The sequence below is a fragment of the Ranitomeya imitator genome, chromosome 6, assembly GCF_032444005.1.
Source record: "Ranitomeya imitator isolate aRanImi1 chromosome 6, aRanImi1.pri, whole genome shotgun sequence".
Lineage (NCBI taxonomy): Eukaryota > Metazoa > Chordata > Amphibia > Anura > Dendrobatidae > Ranitomeya > Ranitomeya imitator.
Genome location: NC_091287.1, coordinates 56,055,825 through 56,082,090, shown reverse-complemented (window position 1 = coordinate 56,082,090; position 26,266 = coordinate 56,055,825).

Below are 26,266 nucleotides of genomic sequence, written 5' to 3'. Positions count from 1 at the left end.
ATAAGATTATCTCAGTACAGGAACATTTTATTAACACATCCTATTGTGGAACTTATTCGTATTCTAAGATCTATTGCATTGCATTTTGCATTATCAAACACACCCTCTGCATCCATACACATTCAAGAAAAAGGAACAGGGCATGGAAAAAAGTATGGCAGGTGAAAAGCACATTTAAAAGCATGAATGGATGCAGAAATAGGCATGGCTTACAATAACCAAATTATGGGGGCAGGGAACGGACCTGCAAACTTATACCGACTATAGGCTCTTTATTGCAGAGGCACACGGTTCTATTTTTATGGTTTTATATGATATCAATTAAAAAAAAGGAAGAATACTGAACTACCGTAGTCATTACAAGTTTGTTAGATTGCTCTACAGTCCAAGGAATACTTCATAAACTAACTATAATATGTTTTGTTATAAAATATTCATTATTCTGCTCAAAGGGAACCTGTCATTTGAAAAACTTTATTATTCTGCAGATACGGTTTAATGGTATTCTAAAGCCATGCTGCTGATGTACTGAAAGCCTGGCTGTTGGGCTGAAATTAACTTTATTGCTCCAGGCAGCCTCGAGGCTTTCAGTCATTGAGTTGCAGCCGGTATGGCTTCAGTCACTACTCTGTACATAGTGAGGAGCAGCTGTAACATTGGCACTGTACTGGTGCACTGCTAAGTCGGCTGTCAGTCAGGGCCAGGGCATAGTTACTGCCACCACTCATTATGCACTGAGTGCTGACTAAAGCCCCGCCTCTGTGACTGAAAGCCCGAGGCAACTGGGAGGAATAAAGTTCAATTCTTCCCAGCAGCCGGGCTATCAGTCAGGTGGCTGCAAGGCTTCAGAATGCTATTAACCTGCAAACTAACCCTATATTTGCAGGTTAATAGCATTTTTTCAAAGGAAAAGTTCCCTTTAGCCTCTTCACATCCGGGCCATTTTCCAGGTATTTTTTGTTTTCGCTTTTCACTCCCCTTCTTTCCAAAGCAATATTTTTTTTCCATTAATATGGCCATGTGAGGGCTTGTTTTTTGTGGAATGAGTTGTACTATTGAACAGCAGCATTGATTTTCACATATAATGTACTGGAAAATGGGAGAAAAATTCCAAGTGAAATTGAAAAAAGTGCAATTCCACAATTGTTTTTTCTTTTGCATGTTCACTAAATGATAAAACTAACCTGTTATTATTATTTTCCAGGTCAAAACGAGTTTGCAGATACTAACCATGTATAGGTTCTTATTTATTTAAGTGGTGAAAAAAATCAAAAAGTTTGTTAAAAAAAAAAAAAAGGTGCCATTTTCCAAGACTCATGGCATCTCTATTTTTTTGGGATCTGGTGCTGGGTGAGAGCTTATTTTTCACCCGCTGAGCTGATGCTTTTATAGATAAAATTTTGGCATAGATTCGATCTTTTGATCGCCTGTTATTGCTTTTTTGTTGCAAAGTTGTGTCGACCCAAAAAAATAATTCTGGCATTTTTAATTTTTTTTTCATCACTCCATTTACTGGTCAAATTCATTATTTTATATTCTGATAGATCGGCTGTTTCTGAACGCAGTGATACCAAATATGTATATATATATATATATATATATATATATATATACATACATATATTGTTTTATTTTGAATGGGAGTGATTTAAGCTTTTATACTTTTTTAATATTGTTCAAAACTTTTTTTTTACACTTTTTACTTGCTTCAATATTCTCCTTAGAAAGTTTGAAGCTGCAATTGTCTGATCACTCATCAACTATGAACGCCGTCCATGGGGCAGTGCTCATAGCTGATCGGCAATGACAACCACAGACGGTCACGAGGCAGTGCTCATAGCTGACTGTTAATTGGCGCCCATTGGCGCCCACCGATCATGTCACATGGATGCCATAAGTGACGTGCTTCTAGAGCGATCATGTTAAATGCTGCTGTCACTTTCTGTTAACAGCAGTGGGTGGATCGCGATCAAATCAGCTGTCATGTGCCAGAAAAGATACGGGCTCAGCGCCTGAGCCCGCATCAAATGGGGAGACATGACATATGACGTATATATACGTCATATGTCGTGAAGGGATAAAAAAAGTAACTTATGCTCCTGGTAAAGGCTTGTGCACATGACTGTACTTTCGATCCAAGTGTTATCTGTAAAAAAATGGATTGTACCCTGACCAATGTTATGAGACAGTGCAGATGAACAATTATTTTCACTGAACAAATCTGTGTGTGAAAAAAATAGCAGCATGTATGATTTTTTCCTGAAATCGGATGAGACTCTTCCATTCAAGTCTATGGATGCGAGAAAAAAAATTGCATGCCATACGGAGGAGTCATAGTAGAGTATCTGATCTTTACAGATTCATTGCAATTCTGTAACAGGAAACTGTAAATGGTCATGTAAATAATTAATAGCTGCTGTGTAAAAAAATAGATTGTATATGGATGACTAGATTTTCTATGCGCTCATGTGAACCTGCCCTTATTCTTACACTCATTTGCTCCAGATAAATCTTTGCTTAAATACAAACTACAAAGTCTTGCGGTAATGACCAGAAGCAGATAATCTTCCTATTTATCTGTGGAGTCAGGAATGAGGCACAGAGCCTTGATTTCATTCATTAAGCCAAAACTCCCAAAGGTTTATACTATACAGAAACCTTTTAATAGATTCCTATTGCTGGTTGTTGAACATTGACATAGAGCAGACTTTATTAAAACACCATTAACTGTCTATTTAGAGATCATCCTTCCAGCATCAATTTTCCGAATACATTCCTAAATGACAATATGATGACTCCTAAGTGATGGCTGCAAAGAGCTGATCATACAAGAATGGAAAATGCATTATGCAGTTACCCAATCAATACAGGTATTTCTTAATACCATGCCGCTAATTTGGAAATCTTGTCTATGTCAATAAAAGGAAAAGTCGTTGTGAAAGCTGAAAGAAAAACTAAGAGATTTACAGCACTGTTTGAAATAAATTATAGGTTTCCCCGCTGCTGCCCAATATTTTTAGGACACTAAGATGCACAATGTAGTACCAACAAAAATCATTGTAAAAAACGGCAAAGAACCAAAAACATCGACATTTGCAGCATTTTGCAATGCACGTGATAACAAATAGCCACTTCATGCTCTATAGTAACATAGTAACATAGTAACATAGTTAGTAAGGCCGAAAAAAGACATTTGTCCATCCAGTTCAGCCTAATTGTATGATACAATATTGTTCTGCTCCAGGAAGACATCCAGGCCTCTCTTGAACCCCTCGACTGAGTTCGCCATCACCACCTCCTCATGCAAGCAATTCCAGATTCTCACTGCCCTAACAGTAAAGAATCCTCTTCTATGTTGGTGGAAAAACCTTCTCTCCTCCAGACGCAAAGAATGCCCCCTTGTGCCCGTCACCTTCCTTGGTATAAACAGATCCTCAACGAGATATTTGTATTGTCCCCTTATATACTTATACATGGTTATTAGATCGCCCCTCAGTCGTCTTTTTTCTAGACTAAATAATCCTAATTTCGCTAATCTATCTGGGTATTGTAGTTCTCCCATCCCCTTTATTAATTTTGTTGCCCTCCTTTGTACTCTCTCTAGTTCCATTATATCCTTCCTGAGCACCGGTGCCCAAAACTGGACACAGTACTCCATGTGCGGTCTAACTAGGGATTTGTACAGAGGCAGTATAATGTTCTCATCATGTGTATCCAGACCTCTTTTAATGCACCCCATGATCTTGTTTGCCTTGGCAGCTGCTGCCTGGCACTGGCTGCTCCAGGTAAGTTTATCATTAACTAGGATCCCCAAGTCCTTCTCCCTGTCAGATTTACCCAGTGGTTTCCCGTTCAGTGTGTAATGGTGATATTGATTCCTTCTTCCCATGTGTATAACCTTACATTTATCATTGTTAAACCTCATCTGCCACCTTTCAGCCCAAGTTTCCAACTTATCCAGATCCATCTGTAGCAGAATACTATCTTCTCTTGTTTTAACTGCTTTACATAGTTTTGTATCATCTGCAAATATCGATATTTTACTGTGTAAACCTTCTACCAGATCATTAATGAATATGTTGAAGAGAACAGGTCCCAATACTGACCCCTGCGGTACCCCACTGGTCACAGCGACCCAGTTAGAGACTATACCATTTATAACCACCCTCTGCTTTCTATCACTAAGCCAGTTACTAACCCATTTACACACATTTTCCCCCAGACCAAGCATTCTCATTTTGTGTACCAACCTCTTGTGCGGCACGGTATCAAACGCTTTGGAAAAATCGAGATATACCACGTCCAATGACTCACCGTGGTCCAGCCTATAGCTTACCTCTTCATAAAAACTGATTAGATTGGTTTGACAGGAGCGATTTCTCAGAAACCCATGCTGATATGGAGTTAAACAGTTATTCTCATTGAGATAATCCAGAATAACATCCCTCAGAAACCCTTCAAATATTTTACCAACAATAGAGGTTAGACTTACTGGCCTATAATTTCCAGGTTCACTTTTAGAGCCCTTTTTGAATATTGGCACCACATTTGCTATGCGCCAGTCCTGCGGAACAGACCCCGTCGCTATAGAGTCCCTAAAAATAAGAAATACTGAAGGCTTAAAGCCTACAAGCATCATTGTAATTATTTATTTTTAATTGCTCGATTGCATCTAAAATAGAAAAATGAAGCAACTTAGAAAATAATCTTGATTTAAGACATCATACTGTTTTGTCTCTGAAGTTCCTATGTGTCTCCATGGTTACAGACTACAAGCAATTCTTGTGTAGTCTGATCTTCACAATCCAGCAATAATCTCTCTCATTTGTTATCTGTTTCTTGTTAATATACATATGGTAGACTACCAAAAACTAGAAAACATATTTAAGCCGGCAAATCTTGCAGGAATCCACTAAGCAATTCAACTTCTAAAGGAGCTGTTCACAACTGAACAATTTCTTATCAATGGCCTCAAGTTGTTGCGTAAAGTAAAAATAAATTATATTTGCCTCTCGTTTTGATGCCACTGCTCCTCTCTCCGCCCTGTGTCCCCAAATGGATTCCTGACAGAATGTCACATGACTTCTGCATACAATCAGCAGCTTCTGACTGGCTGCACCAGTGGAAGAAATACTGTTTATGTCAGGAGTCCGGTGGTGGACAAAGGGCTGAGAGCAAAGCAGCAGAGTCAGTCCTGGAGGGAAGTATAAATTTATCAGTAGGACCCTTGGGTTATTAATAAATGGTTGTCCAATATTGAACGACCCCTATATGGGTTTTCCCACAATAATATTTCAAATCAATGGACAGAACATAAAATTAAATAGTTTTACCAAATAAAACATAAAAAATACTTTGCATGTTTTGCGATACTTTACAAGCAGTAGGTGTCAGTGGTAGGGCTCCCTATATTTTTCCTGACCGCAATATATGTTCCCACCAATTGCACCCTGATTCCTTGCTGTGATAAAACCACATATTTTACATATTCTTTTTATTTTTTACCAAAATTGATACATCAAAATAGATAACCTAACTATAGGGGCATCCTCATATTAAAAAATGATTGCACACTGGGGTATGCCACTTCATGAATGGAGTACGTCCAACTTCTGAGAGTTGTACTGTTTCTGAAAATGAAGACATAACAGTGCTAGCTTTGAGCAGGGTCCTCTTTTATGGTTTTTAGCAATCCGACTGTACAGAAAGTTGCACCCGGCCTTGTTCACTTCAACAGGGTTGTATTTCCATTTACTGTATGACTGTATAACTGGTAGTAGAGAAGAGGCAATCAGATAAAAGGGTAGTCCATTATATGTATATTGAATGCATATTGATGACCTCTCCACTGGATAGGTCATCAACAAAAGAACAGTGGGGGTCCAACACCTGACACCCCAACTAATCAGCTGTTGTTAACTCCAGCAAATGCCAGATGTAAAGATTGTGTGGAGTGGAAAAAGCACGGCAACTCTGTACTCTGGTTATTGGCCGACCTATGAGGATGGCAGGCCAGCTCTAAAGGCCCCTTCACATTTAGCGACGCTGCAGCGATACCGACAACGATCCGAATCGCTGCAGCGTCGCTCTTTGGTCGCTGGAGAGCTGTCACACAGACCGCTCTCCAGTGACCAACGATGCCGGTAACCAGGGTAAACATCGGGTAACTAAGCGCAGGGCCGCGCTTAGTAACCCGATGTTTACCCTGGTTACCATGCTAAAAGTAAAAAAAAACAAACAGTACATACTTACCTACCGCTGTCTGTCCTCCAGCGCTGCGCTCTGCTTCTCTGCTCTCCTCCTGTACTGTCTGGGAGCCGGAAAGCAGAGCGGTGACGTCACCGCTCTGCTTTCCGGCTCACAGCCAGTACAGGAGGAGTGCAGAGCGCAGCGCTGGAGGACAGACAGCGGTAGGTAAGTATGTACTGTTTGTTTTTTTTTACTTTTAGCATGGTAACCAGGGTAAACATCGGGTTACTAAGCGCGGCCCTGCGCTTAGTTACCCGATGTTTACCCTGGTTACCAGTGAAGACATCGCTGGATCGGTGTCACACACGCCGATCCAGCGATGTCTCCAGGGAGTCCAGCGACGAAATAAAGTTCTGGACTTTATTCAGCGACCAACGATCTCCCAGCAGGGGCCTGATCGTTGGTCGCTGTCACACATAACGATTTCATTAACGATATCGTTGCTACGTCACAAATAGCAACGATATCGTTAACAATATCGTTATGTGTGAAGGTACCTTAACTGAAGAGAATAAGAACTAATTAGCAGTACCCTGCAGGAGCCACTAAGTGTAGAGAGCTTTGTTGTTCCAGCTCCAAACACCACTGTCGGCAGAGTTGATAACAGCTGTTTGGTGGAGTGCTGAGTGTCAGACCACTAACAATATAATATTGATAAAAAGAAATTGAAAAAAAGTAATGTCACCCATCAGAAGATCCAAGTCACTGAAACTTGCAGTGACGAAAAGTAAATAATTGCAATGACTAAAGACAGTTATCTGAAACACTTTTGCTAGATTTTCTCAGTTTTGGCATTAAAACTGTTTAATATTATTGAATAAATTTTAACTGAAGATTCTGACATTGGTATTCCTTCCTTCCTCTCTTATCCAGATGTAAAGAAACTCCATGGAGCTTCAGAGTTCCCAAGCAAAGACTGCAGTATCTGTCCATATGACCACAATAAGCTGTAAACTCCATAGAGGTGGCCTTTATGGCAGAGTTGGCAGGAAAAAGCCTTTACTTACACACAAAAATTGTAAGGTTCATTTTGAATTTGCCAAAAGACTTGTGGGAGACTATCCAAATGTATGGAGGAAGGTGCTGTGGTCAAATGAGACCAAAATTTAACTTTTTGGCCGCCAAATTAAATTCTATGTCTGGGGCCAAACCAACGCAGCTCATCACTCATCCAACTATCAACCACATTTGGATCCTTCAGACGGAACCTGAAAACCCACCTCTTCAAGAAAGCCTACAGCCTGCACTGACCCCACTGCCGCCTCATCAATAACGAAGCTACCGCCTCACCAACACCAAAGCTGCTGCAACCTCACAACCTACTGTCTCCTTCCCCATGATCCTGTGGGGATGTTTTTTGGCAGCAAGGACAGAGAAAATAGTCAAAGTCGAGGGTAATGTAATGCCGCTGGGTTTATACCATGTTTATTCGGCGTTACTTTTGCATGTCTCTGCTTTAACCCTTGCTCCTCTCCCCCTAACTTGCAGGGATACTGTAATCTGTTACCTGCGGCTTAGTTGCTTGCACTGCTGCGCAGCTGTACATGTGCTGTGATGTCTTGGCCCTGCTGCATGACCACCCGCATGTGCGGTCCCTGGCTGCCTCTGTGGAAGCTATCCGCAGCTTGCAAGGTCCTCTGCAGCTGGCGCACGACTTTCCACGTGTATTCAGGCTAGCAATCACTGCCAGGTGCCCTAAGCCACAGTTCCTGTGCTGACTGTGCTGTAATGGTTTCTGTTTGTGCTTAGGGTGCGTGCGGCCACACCCACCCTGATTTTATTAGGGTTTGAGTGTGCACCTGTGTTGCTTCCTCAGCCTATTGCTAAGGGGAAGCTCCTATATACACTTCCATTTTCTGCTGGGTGTTGCCAGAGCATTGCATTGTGTTTCTGTTTCTTACCTAGAGAGTTAAGTATGCAGCTCCCATTCTGTCTGCAGTCTGTTCTGGAAGAGCTGATACCTGTCTACCGCCTATTCTGGAGGCAGAGTACCCAGATCCCGCCTACTCTGGGGGCAGAATACCCAGATCCGTTTGTATCTTGTTTGTTCTGCCTGTTCTGGGGGCAGAGTACCCAGATCCACCTATCCTGGGGGCCGCATATCCAGTACCTGATCCTGTCTGAACTGTGTCCTTTGTGTTATGTTACTGAAGCCCTTTTGGGTCTGACATCCCGTACCCAGTGACTGTACTCCTGGGGCTCATCTTTTAAAGATGGAGTCAGGAGTTCCTACTGAGCTCTTACTATTCTGTGCTCAGCCTGCTATGCGGTGCTAACCCCGTCTGGTCCAGGTCCTGCACCATCACGCTTGAGTTCCTTCCTAGGTCCGATGCCCGGAGCCTGATGGCCGTAGCTTGGAATCTGAAGATCACCACTACCTGGTCCTGTGCCATCTGAGTCCCAGCCTGTGTCCGATGTCCTGATGCCCTGGGCTGCCACGCCAGTGTTCCAGATGTCTTTCCAAGGTGTCCTGCCTGTGTCCTGATGTCCTGCCTGTGTCCTGATGTTCTGCCTGTGTCCTGATGTCCTGAGGTCCACCCTGTGATGACGTCCTTCTGGGATCAGTGTCTGATGTTCTCCTGCTGAGCCGGTGCTACACCTGTGGCCTGAGGGAGAGGTTGTCCTAGTATGCCCATGCCAGATGATCCTGGACTGCATCAACCCGTGATGACTCCTGCCAGGGCCGCCATCAGGGCATTACAGCCGTGACTGGCGTAAGGGGCCCGGTGAGCAGAGGGGGCCCGCATCGGGCCCCCTCTTACCTGCTCACCGGGCCCCTACCGGCAGCCGCAGGCTGAACCGGGCCCTTAGCGGCGGCCGGCGCTGCAGCTGTACGCTATTGACATGCGGGCCCGCGCCCGCACGTCAATAGTTAACAGCCGCCAGCCGCAGCGTGCAGGTCGCCGGCGTCTGACGTCATTGTCAGTCGCCGGCGAGTGCACAGTGCAGCTGCGTGGAGAGTGGAGCGCGGCAGGTAAGTAGAACTTTTTTTTTTTTCTATTAAGAGCGGAGAGCGGAGAGCGGCGATCGGGGGGGGGGGGGTTTGGGCAGAAGGCTGGACACAGAGGGGGCAGAAGGCAGCTGGACACAGGGGGGCAGAAGGCCGCTGGACACAGGGGGGCAGAAGGCAGCTGGACACAGGGGGGCAGAAGGCCGCTGGACACAGAGGGGGCAGAAGGCAGCTGGACACAGGGGGGCAGAAGGCAGCTGGACACAGAGGGGGCAGAAGGCAGCTGGACACAGAGGGGGCAGAAGGCAGCTGGACACAGGGGGGCAGAAGGCAGCTGGACACAGAGGGGGCAGAAGGCAGCTGGACACAGGGGGGCAGAAGGCAGCTGGACACAGAGGGGGCAGAAGGCCGCTGGACACAGAGGGGGCAGAAGGCCGCTGGACACAGAGGGGGCAGAAGGCCGCTGGACACAGGGGGGCAGAAGGCCGCTGGACACAGAGGGGGCAGAAGGCCGCTGGACACAGAGGGGGCAGAAGGCCGCTGGACACAGGGGGGCAGAAGGCCGCTGGACACAGGGGGGCAGAAGGCAGCTGGACACAGGGGGGCAGAAGGCAGCTGGACACAGAGGGGGCAGAAGGCCGCTGGACACAGAGGGGGCAGAAGGCCGCTGGACACAGAGGGGGCAGAAGGCCGCTGGACACAGGGGGGCAGAAGGCCGCTGGACACAGAGGGGGCAGAAGGCCGCTGGACACAGAGGGGGCAGAAGGCCGCTGGACACAGGGGGGCAGAAGGCCGCTGGACACAGGGGGGCAGAAGGCAGCTGGACACAGGGGGGCAGAAGGCAGCTGGACACAGAGGGGGCAGAAGGCAGCTGGACACAGGGGGGCAGTAAAGCTGGACACAGGGGGGCAGAAGGCAGCTGGACACAGGGGGGCAGAAGGCAGCTGGACACAGAGGGGGCAGAAGGCAGCTGGACACAGGGGGGCAGTAAAGCTGGACACAGGGGGGCAGAAGGCAGCTGGACACAGAGGGGGCAGAAGGCAGCTGGACACAGGGGGGCAGAAGGCAGCTGGACACAGAGGGGGCAGAAGGCAGCTGGACACGGGGGCAGAAGGCAGCTGGACACGGGGCAGAAGGCAGCTGGACACAGAGGGGGCAGAAGGCAGCTGTACACAGGGGGGCAGAAGGCAGCTGGACACGGGGCAGAAGGCAGCTGGACACAGAGGGGGCAGAAGGCAGCTGGACACAGAGGGGGCAGAAGGCAGCTGGACACAGAGCGGGCAGAAGGCAGCTGGACACAGAGGGGGCAGAAGGCAGCTGGACACAGAGGGGGCAGAAGGCAGCTGGACACAGGGGGGCAGAAGGCCGCTGGACACAGGGGGGCAGAAGGCAGCTGGACACAGGGGGGCAGTAAAGCTGGACACAGGGGGGCAGAAGGCAGCTGGACACAGAGGGGGCAGAAGGCAGCTGGACACAGGGGGGCAGAAGGCAGCTGGACACAGAGGGGGCAGAAGGCAGCTGGACACGGGGCAGAAGGCAGCTGGACACAGAGGGGGCAGAAGGCAGCTGGACACAGAGGGGGCAGAAGGCAGCTGGACACAGCGGGCAGAAGGCAGCTGGACACAGAGGGGGCAGAAGGCAGCTGGACACAGAGGGGGCAGAAGGCAGCTGGACACAGAGGGGGCAGAAGGCAGCTGGACACAGGGGGGCAGAAGGCAGCTGGACACAGATGGGGCAGAAGGCAGCTGGACACAGAGGGGGCAGAAGGCAGCTGGACACAGGGGGGCAGAAGGCAGCTGGACACAGGGGGGCAGAAGGCAGCTGGACACAGGGGGGCAGAAGGCAGCTGGACACGGGGCAGAAGGCAGCTGGACACAGAGGGGGCAGAAGGCAGCTGGACACAGAGGGGGCAGAAGGCAGCTGGACACAGAGGGGGCAGAAGGCAGCTGGACACAGAGGGGGCAGAAGGCAGCTGGACACAGAGGGGGCAGAAGGCAGCTGGACACAGAGGGGGCAGAAGGCCGCTGGACACGGGGGGCAGAAGGCTGGACACGGGGGGCAGAAGGCTGGACACAGGGGGGCAGTAAAGCTGGACACAGGGGGGGCAGAAGGCTGGACACAGAGGGGGCAGTAAAGCTGGACACAGAGGGGGCAGTAAATCTGGACACAGAGGGGGCAGTAAATCTGGACACAGAGGGGGCAGTAAATCTGGACACAGAGGGGGCAGTAAATCTGGACACGGGGCAGTAAATCTGGACACAGAGGGGGCAGTAAATCTGGACACAGGAGGCAGTAAATCTGGACACAGGGGGCAGTAAATCTGGACACAGAGGGGGCAGTAAATCTGGACACGGGGCAGTAAATCTGGACACAGAGGGGGCAGTAAAGCTGGACACGGGGGGGGGCAGAAAGCTGGACACATGGGGGGCAGAAAGCTGGACACATGGGGGGCAGAAAGCTGGACACATGGGGGGCAGAAAGCTGGACACATGGGGGGCAGAAAGCTGGACACGGGGCAGAGTGCTGGACAGAGATGGGGCAGAGTGCTGGACAGAGATGGGGCAGAGTGCTGGACAGAGATGGGGCAGAGTGCTGGGCAGAGATGGGGCAGAGTGCTGGACAGAGATGGGGCAGAGTGCTGGACAGAGATGGGGCAGAGTGCTGGACAGAGATGGGGCAGAGTGCTGGACAGAGATGGGGCAGAGTGCTGGACAGAGATGGTGCAGGATTGGAAACAGATGGGGCAGGATGGATACGATGGAGACAGATGGGGCAGGATGGGGAGATCATATGGGGTAGAATGGATACTCATGAGGGCAGGATGAGAGAACATATGGCTGGAGCCTGAAATGAGACACACGGTGGCCAGGATGGCGAATATTACCATAGGGGCTAATTAAGGGATATTATTATTGCAGTGATGTATTTATTTTATTTTTTGAGTATACTGTTTTAAATGGGGGGGGCGGTCCTGTTACTGTGTAGAGTGATACTATGTTGCCTTCTTCATGTGGTGTAATGTAGAAGTTGGGAAAATTAAGTAATGTGTTCTACAAGCGGAACTCGAGATAACTGTTTTATTTCCTGCAGAGACGAGTCCTGGCTGGATAAAGTGATGGCGGTCTGTGCTGGATGAAAGATGAAGGACTTCACCTAGAGACGTCACTGGTGAGTCAGTGTTACCTATACACTTACACTATACACTGTATACTATATACAGAGGTCCTGTGTACAATGTCACCAGTGATCACTGTATTATCTATACATTATATACTGAGCTCCTGTGTGTAATGTCACCGGTGATCACTGTATTACCTGTACACAGACACTGCTTACTAATTACAGATCTCCTGTGCATAATGGCACTGATGGTGATAGTATTGTGGGTTTTTTTTGTATTACTGATCAGTATTGTAGTATTCAGTCATTGTTGGTAATATGTGGTCTGGTCATGATGTGGAGGTTATATGTGGTCTGGTCATGGTGTAGCGGTATTTGTTCCTTGTATTTTATATTATTCGATCACTGTGGTGGTAATATGTCATCTGGTCATAGTGTTGTGGTATTTGTTCCTTGTATGTAGTATTATAGGTCATTTTAAAAATTGAAAAATAAATAAAAATATACCTAAATTGTATTGCATATTTTAACAAATATTTAGTAGGTTACAGTAGAGTAGGGCCCGGCCAAAAGTGTCTACCTTGTTGTGGTGGCGGCTTAAAAAATCTTTTGGCCAAAACAAAAGCTGCCTGCTATATGTGTGATCTGGTGATGGGAACTGTCAATGTGTGATAGGTGAGAAGTGGAGATTTTCCAAGAGAGAGCGGTGGGACTGTGGACAGTTCGTGGGGTGGAGCCTGGAGGCGGGGCTGGGGTGGAGCCTGGGCGGAGTTTCAAGGGGGCCCCGAAAATTTTGCCAGTATGGGGCCCCGAAATTTCTAGTGGCAGCCCTGACTCCTGCCATTGTCTGACGTCTGAGACGTGTACCCTTCCTAGACGTGTGGAATCGGGATCCTGACATCATTATGCTTTGTTATGTACTGTGCTTTCATATAAGTAAACATTGTTTCTTCATACCTGAAGTTGTGCGGTGTAATCTAGTTCTGCATATCGACATCTTGTTCATATGTTCAGCTGTCACAGACCCTGCTCACTGCCCTTCCCTAGTCTGGGTAGTTCCAGGTTACTCTGTGGTCCAGTGGGTCCACATTGCGTTCTTTTTTGGGACGCTCGCCCACGCCATCCTGGTCAGGCGACGTGGATGCGTCGGCTCGGCCGCGTCTGCGTTCGTAGCCGTAACAGGTAAGATGAATGGTACAAAATACTAGGATGTTCTTGAGCAAAACCTGTTTCAGTCTGTCAGTGACTTGAGACTGGAACAGAAGTTCACTTTCCAACAAGATAAAGACCCAATACTGCTGCTAAAGAAACACTCCATTGGTTTAAGGGGAAATGTGTAAATGTTTTGAAGTGGCCTAGTCAAAACCCAGATCTGAATCCATTTGAGAATCTGTGGTCAGACTTGAAGATTACTATTTACCAGAGGAAACCATCTAACATAAAGTAACTGTGACCTTGACGAATTGGCATAAATACCAGTGGCCAGTTGTGGAAAGTTCACGGAGACTTATCCAAAGCAACTTGAAGCAGTAATTGCAGCAATAGGAGGCTCTACACTATCTACAGAGTACTGACTTTAGGTGGATGAATAGTTATTCACACTGAAGTTTTCAGTTATTTTGTCCTAATTGTTGTTTGCTTCACAATAAAAAGAAAACCAACTGTTCTCAGTTGTAGGCATGTTCTTTACAAACACTGATGCAACCCAAGAATTAAACCCTGAAATTCCAGGTTACGAGGTAGCAAAACGCCAAAAATACCCCAAGGGGTGAATACTTTCACAAGCCACTGCAGTCTAGTGATATGCCATCACTTCATAAGATGTGATAACCCGTTTAAAGAAAGATGTTCCAGTTTTTGGATTATGGATGCTATTAAAATAACATCAAGAATTATAAATTAAAAGAACAAACATACAGAATAGTGAATTTTCCTGCTCCTACATTCCATGGAGCATTTCACTCATCGAGTAGATGAAGAAACTATGATAGGGTTAAGAACAAGAATGTTGAAGACAGGAGGGTTAAGTACAGGGAGTGTTTGGTAGAAAAGAATTTCTAGTTTTGGCAACCATTCAAATGTCTATGAAGTTTAACAATATAAATTTCTACTACTATGCATCCTCCCTAAGTCGTACGGAAGAAAAACAGAGCAAGAAGACATAACATTGATCTGGGCACTTTTGTGCTTGACCAACATTTTTTCTGAGGCTTGCAAAGTGAGATTAATGGTAACTTTAAGAAATTATTTATCCAAACTGATCAAATATTTACACTTTTTATGTGCTCCATATTATCCCAAAAGAACATTTATTTTCCCAAATTGTCTACAATATACTGCCTTTAGGGATTAAGCTCCAGTCCCGTTAAACTGTATGTGCAGAATAAATCTCAAGTGAGGTGAATAAACAGCAGTACCGAGCAAGGGAATGAGATTATCTCACTGCACAGTGATACAAATCGTTTGCATAGTGTAATACATTTCCATAAATTAGCTAAAAAGGAGCATTTATAGTTATGCAATTAATTGCTTAGCGCTTTAAATGCCTAATTGTAATTGTATATGATTAATCACAAGAAAAATTACTTAGTATATAACCAATACATGCCCATGGGACCAGTTAGGCTCATGAGTTTTATCACATGCAGAAATCAGTAATTGAAATGAATGGCTCATGGATCTGGTTCCATAAAAAAAAAATAACCCAAGAAGTCCCACAGTGCACAATAGACAGTATGTTCTTCACATGCACAATAAGCTCTTAAAAAGGATGTTTTGGTTTAGGATAACCCCTTTGCCTAATGTCATGGGGTTACCATAACAGAGAGGAGCCAGAAGACCACAGAGTCTGATTGCTCCTACTCCTGTGCTGAAAAGAAGCACTTCCTCTTTTTAAATGGTGTTTATTTATTTTGGCAGAACAGGATTAATCAACCATGTTGGAAACTCTGAGAGTATGAGATCTCAGTTGAGCTCAGATAGCCACTCCCATCCCCTTTATAATCTGGGTTCTGATTCAAACCCATGTCAGAGCTAGCTTTTGCTGCATGGCTTGGAGGAGAGGCGTTTATATGACGAGGAGTTTTGGAGGAGTTATCTGTGACTGTTGTGTGGTTTGTAAGAGTGATAATTCCCTTCCCTCCTCTTACTTTGTTTATTCCCTCGTCCTCCATTCCCCGGTGTATTCCTCTGTTATATGTGAGTGAATATTTGTATGCTTGGTATTTTCAGTTTACCCTTGGTTGTGCTGCCTTGTTCGTTAGGTGGGTGCACTGCGGTGCACAGTAGCGCCTATCTTCCCTCGGTGGGGGGAAGAGAATAGTTGGAGGGCTGATTCAGGAGAAGGTTGTAAAAGGTTGCATACCAGATAGCTAGTGGGGGTGTGAATCCCTTTATTTGACCACAATAAGACGTACAGATGTCATACTAAAGGCCCCTTCACATTAAGCGACGCTGCAGCGATACCGACAACGATCCGGATCGCTGCAGTGTCGCTGTTTGGTCGCTGGAGAGCTGTCACACAGACAGCTCTCCAGCGACCAACGATCCCGAAGTCCCCGGGTAACCAGGGTAAACATCGGGCTACTAAGCGCAGGGCCGCTTAGTAAAAGTAAAAAAAAACAAACACTACATACTTACCTACCGCTGTCTGTCCCCGGCGCTCAGCTTCTCTGCACTCCTCCTGTACTGGCTGTGAGCACAGCGGCCGGAAAGCAGAGCGGTGACATCACCGCTCTGCTTTCTGGCTGACCGACGCTCACAGCCAGTACAGGAGGAGTGCAGAGCACAGCGCCGGGGACAGACAGCGGTAGGTAAGTATGTAGTGGTTGTTTTTTTTACTTTTACGCTGGTAACCAGGGTAAACATCGGGTTACTAAGCGCGGCCCTGCGCTTAGTAACCCGATGTTTACCCTGGTTACCAGTGAAGACATCGCTGGATCGGTGTCACACACGCCGATCCAGCGATGTCCACGGGAGATCCAGCGACGAAAGAAAGTTCTGGACTTTGTTCAGCGACCAACGATCTCCCAGCAGGGGCCTGATCGTTGGTCGCTGTCACACATAACGATATCCTTAACGATATCGTTGCTACGTCACAAAAAGCAACGATATCGTTAACGATATCGTTATGTGTGAAGGTACCTTAACACTGCAGGTCCTGAAGAGGTTTTTACAATTCCATGCCCATTAGGATATACATGATTGACATGGAATTATATCTCCAATGTTCTTCACAGTTGCAAAATTAGGTGCAATTTTACTTCAGTTTTCCCTTGGTGTATTCTTGTTTAATAGATCCAAAATTTAGTGCATTTTTTTTTTCTCCAAATGCAGTTTAAGACAAAAAAAAATAACCCTATTTCAACTTTGCACCAAATTCATGAACCAAGTTTTTGATGAATCCGGCACAAAAACTGTAATTATTACGACAGCACAAAAATGGGAAGTGACTTAGAAAAATCTACAAATTATAAATCAGTGAGTGTGCATGAATGGTGTGTATTATTATTATTATTATTATTTATTTATATAGCACCATTAATTCCATGGTGCTGTACATGAGAAACGAGTTACATACAGGGTTATAGTGTGTATTGTGTGTATTGGCACATCTGGTTGTGTTTCTCTTCCAATGTAGGCCTGCCCAATCCATTCTGCAGCCCACAGCTGAGACTTTGTATTCCTTTGACAGTTTCTTTAAACAAAGACCAAATCATCAAGACTGGGCTAAGCTGGTCTTGCTGAAATACAGTAGAAGACAGAGAATTGATGAATTCAGCACCTCTTCTGATTGGCATGCACTCAGGTACAGACTGGGGCTGAAATTCAGCCGTGGCATTTAAAATCACACAGGCCTATGGTGTCCCGCCTCGAGCACCAGATGGGAATATATTACTAATATTACCCTGAGTGGAGGAAAGCAAGATTTACTACAAGACCAATATTTCTAATCATACCTCTGTCACAACTCTTAACAGTATGGGTGTCTTGAGAATACACTGATTCTGTTAACAACGTAGCAGACAAGGTGGCCCAAGACTAGAAAGGCCCTTCTGACATTTGCCAGAATTGCCAGATGGCCAGTCCGACCCTGCATGCACCTCTGTGTGCCACACCAGAAATGCTATTGCAGTTAGTTCAAAACACTTACACATTTGATGAATTTCATGGACAGATTTCACCACACCACAGTCTTGCCTTAGCTCATCCCCAGCTCCGTCCATTTTATCTGAGATGTTTCAAACAGTATAAAAATGCCAAAAATTGCAAAAATGTTGCACAACTCCCTGTTGCACAAAATTTGTATGATTTTTTCAAGGGTTTTATGACACTTTCCTAGTGTAAATGCTTTGGTGAATCAGCCCCAAAATATTGTTTTGGGTAAAAATAGACAAGATAAGTGTTGTTTAATTTAATTGAGTAAGCATGTCACACTCACAAGCCACTTTGCAGACAAGTTCCATGGTCTATTGGCAGCCGCTGACATTTTGTCCTCCACCCAGCCTCCACTTATCTCCTGATGTGGCCTTTTGGCCTCCAGTTCTTCCTTTTACTAAAACTGCTGTGTCTCTCTAGGGCGTAAATTGTTCCCCAGTCAAAGTTCTACTTAATGGTCCATCCCTCATCTAAGCGCATGGTTCAACAGTTTCTGTTAAGTGCTATTCTTATCTTGGGTCTAAGGGGTATCGTTTCTCCTTATGGAGAGTGACATACCATCTCTGGCTTGTCAAGGTAAGGAGGCTTATTCGCCGTGCAATGCTCCTCTGGGAAATATAATATGCAAATTGCCTCTTCTGGGAAAAAGAGGACTTAAACTCTATAGCGCCACGTGTTGGAAGTAGCGATCCTACAAGTCACAGTCAACTCTTTAACGAGTCGTGCAATATGACTTAGGATAAAAGCCAAATTAGTATCTCAATTCACAGACACGGTGTTTCGGGCTGTTGGCCCTCATCAGTGCGAAGCATTAGAACTAATTTGGCCCGAAACACCGTGTCTGCGAATTGAGATACTAATTTGGCTTTTATCCTAAGTCATATTGCATGACTTGTTAAAGAGTTGATTGTGAATTGTAGGATCGCTGCTTCCAACAGGTGGCGCTATAGAGTTTAAGTCCTCTTTTTCCCAGAAGAGGCAATTTGCATATTCTTATCTTGTAAAGTTTGATACTTGTTACCAGCTTGGCTTGTATATTGCATGTCCTGACTTTCTGTTTGACTACTATATTAAATGAACTCTGCTTGCCCTGACCCCAGCTTATTTGACAATCCTTCATAGATGTCATCTGTACATCAGGTATTGAATTTCGATTGTCATCTGTTACTAACACCAGCTCGGACAATTTTTTCTTTTAATTTATCTCATTGCTCTCTTGAGTTTCCCATTTTGATTTTTTTTGTTTGTTTTTTTTTTTTTAATTCGTCATGCGGTTCCACAATTATGCATCTTTTTATTTAGTACAAATTTTTATGGTATAAGGCTTCTTTTACACTTGGCGTGATTTTTGCAGCCTGTCTTTGCGTGCTTTTTTGCGGGCCGTATTGCCACAATTTTCACGGTCGCCTGCAAAAACGGGCTGCAAAAATCTTGCGGATTGCCGTTTTTCTCGTTTCGAATACTAGGGAAAAAGTATTGAAACAAAAAAAAAACGGTGTTCCGCAAAAATGTTATTCATGGTGCACCGCAAAAACAAGCGTCCGTTGTTTTTGCGGTCCCGTTGATTTTCAATGGGGGCAGTATCTGTAAGCCGTGAAAAATATTGAGCAGGTCATACGGCATGCGGCGCTCCGATAAATTTTTGCAACCCGTTTTGCGGCCCCATAGAAATGTATTGGGGCCGCAAAAACATGGCAAGTGTAAAAGAAGCCTTAACCATATGAGTGTTACTCACGGGATAATAATGCAGAAAAGTCTAAAGATAAGCCCCCCATAGGATCCTATGGACCATTCTTATTTGAAAAGGACCATAAAAATCAATAAATAAAAAGTATCATATATCAGGAAAGGTATAGTGGATTAAGGAACAATAAACAAAGAAACAAAAGAAAAATTGAGTAATCAGTGGAGCAGCGGGAATAAGATAAGAGCAAACACTGGCTACTTTTGACCTAGTGACGTCCTCTTTAAACTGAAGACAATAGACTTGAAAAGAAACACCAGCTTCACAGTGCGGATTGTATATTTATTAGTTAGACAATTCGTTATGGTAAGTTAATGATAATTGTGATTAGGTTGTTGATGGTAAAGGGAACCTGCCAGCAGGATTGTGCGGAGTAACCTACAAACACTGTCAGGTCGGCGCGGTTATACTGATTAAAACGATACCTTGGTTGATGAAATACATCTTGTGGTTGTTGTTTAATCTGTATTTGTGGCTTTCAGTTAATGAGACTCTCGTGCTCCAGGGGGGCATGTGGCTTGTCGATAGGTGGTACTCCGCATGCGCCACTGCCATTTTGCTGGAGGAATAAAATGTGGCTGCAGCAAAATGGCACCAAAGTTCAATTTTTTTCTTTACACAATAATAATAATCTTTATTTTTATATAGCGCTAACATATTCCGCAGCGCTTTACATTTTTGCACACATTATCATCACTGTCCCCGATGGGGCTCACAATCTAAATTCCCTATCAGCATGTCTTTAGAGTGTGGGAGGAAACCGGAGTGCCCGGAGGAAACCCACACAAACACGGAGAGAACATACAAACTCTTTGCAGATGTTGTCCTTGGTGGGGTTCGAACCCAGGACTCCAGCGCTGCAAGGCTGCTGTGCTAACCACTGCGCCACCGTGCCGCCCATGTTATATGCACTTTGCGATACCTGATACTGCACAGGCAGCACCGCCAGCGCTATTTTTCTGAGTGTATTTTTTTTCCTAACCCTATAATATTGTATGCATTATGTAAAATACGAGGCAGGTCAGTGAAGGATCAGCGACCTGTGATAAGACCATAAGGATGCATATGTAGGCGGAGCACCACATAAAGCCCCACCCACAGATCGCCCTGAAGCACGAGAATCTCATTAACTGAAAACTACAAATACAGATAAACAGCAACCACAAGATAGATTTCTTCTACCAAGGTATCATTTTAATCTGATAACAGCACCAACCTGACAGTGTCTGTAGTTTACCGAGCAAAATCCTGCTGATAGGTTTGCTTTAAAGTCTTTAAAGGGAATCTGTCACCAGGTTTTTGCTACCCCATCTGAAAGCAGACCCAGGTAGGGAAGGATACCTTGATTCCAGTGATGTATCACTTAGCTTACTAGGTGCAACAGTTGTAATACAATAAAAATTTTTACAAGTATCAGAGCTCAGAAAGGATGAACCAGGATGTGTATGGGCAGCTAATCTTAGCAGTGATAAGGTCTTTCTGATAAAACACTTATTGTATTGAAACTCCAGCATACAGCCTAAGAAGTGACACATAGCTGAAATCAGTGTCTTGGCCCCAACCTCTTGCTGCCCTCAGACTACATAGTAAAAATCTGCTGATAAATTCCCTTTAAAGAGAGCCAATCAGCTGATTCTTGCTACCCAAACCAATGGCAGCATGAATAAGATCCTGGCTGCACAATTTCTCTGGTGTTTCAGAGGTGATATACCATACATACTTGAGTATAAGCTGAGATTTTCAGCCCATTTTATTAGGCTGAAAGTGCCCCTCTTGGCTTATACTCGAGTCATTGTCCCAGGGGGTCCGCGGGGAGGGGGAGTGGCAGCTGTCACATCATATTCACCTGCTCCTGCCATGGTCCCTGCTTCTCACTGACAGATGGTCTCCGGATACCGGCAGCTTTTTCCAGTGTTGAGCGGTCACGTGGTACCGCTCATTAAAATAATGAATATGGACCCGACTCCACTCCCATAGGCGTGGAGCACATATTCCTTACTTTAATGAGCATTACCATGTGACCGCTCAACACTGCAAAATGCTGCTGGCACCTGGAGACCATCTGTCAGTGAGAAGCAGGGACCGCGTCGGGAGCTGGTGATTATAATGGGAATGGTGAACATTCCAATATTTACCTCTCCCCGTTCAACCGCCGAGCTCCGTCCTCCGTGTCCTTTGGCTGTGACATTCAGGTCAGAGGGCACGATGACGTGTTAGTGTGCACCCTCTGCTGGAACAGTCACTGTGGAGAGACGGGACGCTGAGAAGCAGCGGCAGTGGCGTAGGAAACGGGGGTGCGGGGGGGGCGGTCCGCCCCGGGCGGCACAATGCGGGGGGCGGCCGGCGCTGCAGGAGAAGAAAAAAAAAAAAAAAGACGCCCCTTTAAATCTTCGGGCGGCGCCGTCCGCCGCCATGACCAGGGCCAGCTCCCCCCACCACCGGACCCCGCCCCCCGCTCTATACTCACCTCTCCTGGTTCCTGCGGCGCCGGCAGCTGCAGCGTCCTCTGACTCTGCGACGTCTCAGAGCAGAGGGCGCGATGACGTCACTACTGTGCGCGCCGCTCTGCCTCTCTGTCCTGAGCGTCGCAGAGCCGGAGAGACGCTGACTGCACCGGACCTGCGCTAGGAACGGGAGAGGTGAGGATTTTACTTTTTTTTTTTTTCTTTATGTCTGACTGTCTGGGGCTGGGGCAATGCTGGACACACTGGGGCAATACTGGAGACCATGGGGCAGATTGCTGGACACACTGGGGCAATACATGAGACCATGGGGCAGATTGCTGGACACACTGGGGCAATACATGAGACCATGGGGCAGATTGCTGGACACACTGGGGCAATACAGGAGACTATGGGGCAGATTGCTGGACACACTGGGGCAATACTGGAGACCATGGGGCAGATTGCTGGACACACTGGGGCAATACAGGAGACCATGTGGCAGAATGCTGGACACACTGGGGCAATACAGGAGACCATGGGGCAGATTGCTGGACACACTGGGGCAATACAGGAGACCATGGGGCAGAATGCTGGACACACTGGGGCAATACAGGAGACCATGGGGCAGATTGCTGGACACACTGGGGCAATACATGAGACCATGGGGCAGATTGCTGGACACACTGGGGCAATACTGGAGACCATGGGGCAGAATGCTGGACACACTGGGGCAATACAGGAGACCATGTGGCAGAATGCTGGACACACTGGGGCAATACAGGAGACCATGGGGCAGATTGCTGGACACACTGGGGCAATACTGGAGACCATGGGGCAGAATGCTGGACACACTGGGGAAATACTGGAGACCATGGGGCAGAATGCTGGACACACTGGGGAAATACTGGAGACCATGGGGCAGAATGCTGTACACACTGGGGCAATACAGGAGACTATGGGGCAGATTGCTGGACACACTGAATACTGGAGACCATGGGGCAGATTTCAGGACACATTGAGGCAATGCTGGAGACCCTGGGCAGACTTCTGGACATACTGGGGCAATACTGGAGACCATGGGGCAGATTGCTGGACACACCGGGGCAATACTGGAGACCATGGGGCAGAATGCTGGACACACTGGGGCAATACAGGAGACCATGGGGCAGAATGCTGGACACACTGGGGCAATACTGGAGACCCTGGGGCAGATTTCTGGACACATTGAGGCAATGCTGGAGACCCTGGGGCAGACTTCTGGACACACTGGGGCAATGCTGGACACTGGGGCAGATTGCTGGACACACTGGGGCTAATATGCTGGACACACTGGGGCAATGCTGGACACTGGGGGTAATATGCTGGACACACTGGGGCAGACTGCTGGACACACTGGGGAAAGGCTGGACACTGGGGCAGATTGCTGGACACACTGGGGGCAGTGCTGGACATACTGGGGCAGATTGCTGGACACACTGGGGGTAATATGCTGGACACACTGGGGCAGATTGCTGGACAACATGGGGGTAATATGCTGGACACACTGGGGCAGATTGCTGGACAACATGGGGGTAATATGCTGGACACACTGGGGGCAGGACTTGAGGCATGGGCAGAATGTAGATACGGGGCATGATTGGAGACACGGGGCAGGATTGGATCATGGGGCAGGACGGATACGATGGAGGCTGGTGGGGCAGGATGTGGAGATCATATGGGGTAGAATGGATACTCATGAGGGCAGGATGCGAGAACATATGGCTGGAGCCAGGAATGAGAAACGGGGCCAGGGTGGGGAATATTATTACCATAGGGGCTAATTAAGGGATATTATTACTGCAGTGATGTATTTATTTTATTTTTTGAGTATACTGTTTTAAATGGGGGGGCGGTCCTGTTACTGTGCAGAGTGACACTATATCACCTTTTTTTCTTCATGTGATGTAATGTAGAAGTTGTGAAAAATTAAGTAATGTGTTCTGCAAGCGGAGCTCGAGATAACTGTGTTATTTCCTGCAGAAACGAGTCCTGGCTGGAAGGAATGATGGCGGTCTGTGCTGGATGAAAGATGAAGGACTTCACCTAGAGACGTCACTGGTGAGTCAGTGTTACCTATACACTGACACTATACACTGTATACTATATAGAGGTCCTGTGTATAATGTCACCAGTGATCTCTGTATTACCTCTACACAGACACTGCATACTAAGTACAGATCTCCTGTGAATACTGGCACTTATGGTGATAGTATTGTGGTTTTTTTTTTATTACTGATCAGTATTGTAGTATTCAGTCACTATGTGGTGGTAATATGTGGTCTGGAAATGGTGTTGTGGTATTTGTCCCTTGCATGTAGTATTATTCGGTCACTATGTGGCCTGGTCATGGTGTGGTGGTATTAAGTCACAGGTGTGGCATGTGGGGGTGACACCATTAGGCCCAGTTTAAGTTCTACAAAACAGGAAAACCGTTTTTGGTAACCTTTGTGTGTATTGAGCCGGGGGGGCGCCAAACTCGGGAACAGCCCCGGGCGGCAAAAGCTCTAGCTACGCCTCTGAGCAGCGGGCAGCAACGAGAGGTGAGTACGTCATTTTTTAATTTTTTTATTGCAGCAACAGCAGATATACAGTACGGTTAATCATATCAGTATAAACCGCATCTTATGGGGCCATAATCAACTTTTATGCAGCATTACATGTGGCATATTATTCTATAGAGCATCTTATGGAGCCATAAGCAACTTTTATGCAGCATTACATGTGGCATATTATTCTATGGAGCATCTTATGGGGCCATAATCAACCTTTATGCAGCATTACATGTGGCATATTATTCTATGGAGCATCTTATGGGGCCATAATCAACTTTTATGCAGCATTATATGGGGCAAATTTTCTATGGAGCACCTTTTGGGGCCATAAACAACCTTTATGCAGCATTACATGTGGCATATTATTCTATGGAGCATCTTATGGGGCCATAATCAACTTTTATGCAGCATTACATGGGGCAGATTTTCTACGGAGCATCTTATGGGGCCATAATCAACTTTTATGGAACATTATATGGGGCAAATTTTCTATGGAGCATCTTATGGGGCCATAATCAACCTTTATGCAGCATTACATGGGGCAGATTTTCTATGGAGCATCTTATGGGACCATAATCATCTTTTATGCAGCATTACATGGGGCAGATTTTCTATGGAGCATCTTATGGGGCCATAATCAACTTTTATAGAGCATTATATGGGGCAAATTTTCTATGGAGCATCTTATGGGCCATAATCAACCTTTATGCTGCATTATATGGGGCATATTTTCTATGGAGCATATTATTGGGCCATAATCAACTTTATGGAGCATTATATGGGCCCATCATGAACTTTATGGAGCATTATATGGGGCTCTTGATTCAATATGGATATTCAAAAACACTTAACCTACTGATGTCTCAATTAATTTTACTTTTATTGGTATCTATTTTTATTTTTGAAATTTACCGGTAGCTGCTGCATTTCCCACCCTAGGCTTATACTCGAGTCATTAAGTTTTCCCAGTTTTTTGTGCCAAAATTAGGGGTCTTGGCTTATACTCGGGTCGGCTTGTACTCGAGCATATATGGTAATTTAAAGATCCGGCTGAGAAAAAAGACCAGAGACGAGACTTGCTCTTACTCATAAATACAGCTCTGGCAAAAATTAAGAGACCACCTCATCAAACCCCTGTCATGGGCAGCCCAATGTCCAGACCCTAACCCCATTGAAACCTCTGGAATGTAATAAAGAGGATGATGGATAGTCACAAACCATCAAAAAAAGAAGAACTGCTTACATTTTTGTGCCCGAAGCAGTGTGAAAGACTGGTGGAAAGCAGCCAAGACGCATGAAAGCTGTGATTAAAAATCATGGTTATTCCACAAAATATTGATTCCTGAACTCTTCCTGAGTAAAAACATTAGTATTCTTGTTTCTAAAAGATTACGAAATTGTTTTCTTTGCATTATTTGAGGTCTGAAAGCACTGGGTTTTTTTTAATTTTTACCATTTTTCTTTGTCAGAAATAAAATACAAAATTTATTGCTTGGAACTTCAGAGATGTTGTCAGAAGTTTATAGACTAAAAGAACAATTTACATTTTACTCAAAAATATACCTATAAAGAGAACAATCAGACAAACTGAACATTTTGCAGTGGTCTTTTAATTACTGTCCGAGCTGTTTATTAGATATGGATACCAAGGTTATAATTTTGGAACGTTTGAATTTGAACCAATAAATTAAAAATTATACCTTTTTTCTTCCTTCCTTGTCAGAATCAACATGGCTGCGGGAGCCTCATATTTCTACTATTTTTCATTGAACATCATCCTAGATGTTCACACCCATGTTGGACCTTAAAACTACATTTTCATGTACATGAACGTAAAGTGTATGGACAGTAAGTAAATTAAACATAGCTACAATATGGAAGTATGTCACATCACAAGTGCCTTTTTATCAGTAAAGTATAGAAGCATCGAAGAGTATGTCAAAAACCTGTCTGCATGTAAACAATAGATAACATTCTTACCTCAGTGCTTTCTATACATTTATACTGTTGG